The sequence below is a fragment of the Notothenia coriiceps genome, unplaced genomic scaffold, assembly GCF_000735185.1.
Source record: "Notothenia coriiceps isolate Sejong01 unplaced genomic scaffold, NC01 NC01_scaffold00001399, whole genome shotgun sequence".
Classification (NCBI taxonomy): domain Eukaryota; kingdom Metazoa; phylum Chordata; class Actinopteri; order Perciformes; family Nototheniidae; genus Notothenia; species Notothenia coriiceps.
In genome coordinates, this window is record NW_011334100.1 from 1,023 (window position 1) to 3,020 (window position 1,998).

The window sequence follows — 1,998 nt, forward strand, 5'->3', positions numbered from 1 at the left end:
TGTGGGACTAATAAAGGTATTCTGATTCTGATAGTGAGGCCTAATATGAGATGGGATAAAGAAAAAGAAGTCACCCAGCATGAAGAAAGAGAGACAGCCAGAGTCTGGAGAACTGGTCTGGGACCTCTGGGTTGAGGAAAGGCAGCAAACCACAAACATCATCCATACAGGCCACCTGCAAGAGAGAATAAGAAACAGTCAGGACAGGAAGTGCTATCAGTCTGTCTGCAGATCCACTGCCACCCTGTGGAGGACAGTGAGAGTGTTAGTGTTAGTCCAAGGTCCTTTAAATTCAGAGGTGTCAGCAGGCTCCAGTGGCGCAATCGGTCAGCGCGCGGTACTTATAAGACAGTATCCTGCAGAGTGATGCCGAGGTTGTGAGTTCGAGCCTCACCTGGAGCAGAGAAGTTTAGCTTTCTGGTCATCTGCACGCAACATGAAAATGTATTGTCCAATAGCCTAAACACCACCACAACCACTAGAAACACCTCAGTAACAGATTGTCATATAGGTGTGTTCTTTACAGATATTATACCGGGCGGGAATATATCAATAAAAGTGTTTCCTGTCCACAATTCAAAATAGTTGCAACATGTATGTAGACTTCCATGTAAAAGTATTTGGTTTTCACCTGGAAATTTGGTGCAACAGATTCATTTACAAGATAAGATAAGTTTTAATCTATTTCATAATGTCATGTCATGTTAATTATTCATTAAAACAGAAAGACTGGATGTTTGTTTCCTTGAGTGGATTTCAACGACGATATTATGGCATATTAACAAGCTCCAGTGGCGCAATCGGTCAGCGCGCGGTACTTATAAGACAGTATTCTGCAGAGTGATGCCGAGGTTGTGAGTTCAAGCCTCACCTGGAGCAGATAATGTTTAGCTTTCACCACATGAATACTTAAAAAAAGGTGCTGTGAATATTGTTAAGTAGCTAAAACTCCATAAAAACCAACATGTTCCTGCTACATGTACATGTACGTAGAGACACAGTACATGTACGTAGACTTCTTTGTCTCAGCAACAGACTAATTTATAAGATACAAGTTTGAGTTTTGAGTTAATAAAAAAAAAATCTGAATTCTTGTTTGACTTTTACGGAGATATTGAGAGTCCTTGACAGGCTCCAGTGGGGCATCGGTCAGCGCGGTACTTATAAGACACAACCTGCAGAGTGATGCCGAGGTTTTGAGTTCGAGCCTCACCTGGAGCACAGATAATCTGGTAACTAAGTAAATATATTCTCTAAAAGAAAATCAAAACACTGATGGAAAGATTGTTCCCACCAAAAAATAGGCTGTGACCTTCAAGCAGCATCTTCTTTGATTAAATACAATGTGATTGTCTAGGCCTTTTGTATGATTAGATTACAAAATAAGTAGTTTTACTCTCAAACTAAACCAAACCAAGAGATATGTTCTGTAACAAAGGGGCACTGCTGGGATTTGGACCCAGGATCTCCTGTTTACGAGACAGGCACTTTGACCGCTAAGCTACAGCGCCACCTCTTCCTGATTGTTCTCACATCATTTAGTAGTTTATTTTGCTTAATTGTTTAAAGGTAGAATGGAGAAACCAGCTCGAGTGCGCTAGAATTTGAAAATACACAACCAAAAAAAATCTTCCCCTTCCTTCAGACTTCTGTACAGAGCCCCTCCTCCAACACACACGAACGCGCACATGACCAATGAGGGCACGGGATAAGTTTGTGCACAGATGGAAGGCTGACAGGCAGGTAGGCCATCCAATTACTTTAGCCGGGCCGGCTCAGATGATTGGTCGTGCTTTTTACAGCGCTACGGCTTCCACAGATGATATTTTGTTATGTATTTATTGTCAAAGCATTTCATATATTCATTGCTATCGGGATGTTAAGAGCATTCCCTGGAATATAACAAGTGTTTCTGAAGTGAATTACCTACCCCACCTTAAACTTAGCCTATTCTCTTGCACCTCTCTCATACACGTGTTCAAGGCTGTACAATTTTGA

At 41.5% G+C, this 1,998-nt stretch overlaps 3 non-coding genes across 3 annotated transcripts; 2 read left to right on the top strand and 1 right to left on the bottom strand.

Moving 5' to 3' along the window:
- Positions 1 to 308: 308 nt before the first annotated feature.
- On the top strand, positions 309 to 402 carry trnai-uau (transfer RNA isoleucine (anticodon UAU)). Its single transcript has 2 exons — positions 309 to 346; positions 367 to 402. It is a non-coding gene; the product is annotated as a tRNA-Ile (tRNA).
- A 383-nt stretch (positions 403 to 785) lies between these two features.
- On the top strand, positions 786 to 879 carry trnai-uau (transfer RNA isoleucine (anticodon UAU)). Its single transcript has 2 exons — positions 786 to 823; positions 844 to 879. It is a non-coding gene; the product is annotated as a tRNA-Ile (tRNA).
- Positions 880 to 1,438: 559 nt separating this feature from the next.
- trnat-cgu (transfer RNA threonine (anticodon CGU)) lies at positions 1,439 to 1,511 on the bottom strand. Its single transcript has one exon. It is a non-coding gene; the product is annotated as a tRNA-Thr (tRNA).
- Between the last annotated feature and the right edge of the window lie 487 nt (positions 1,512 to 1,998).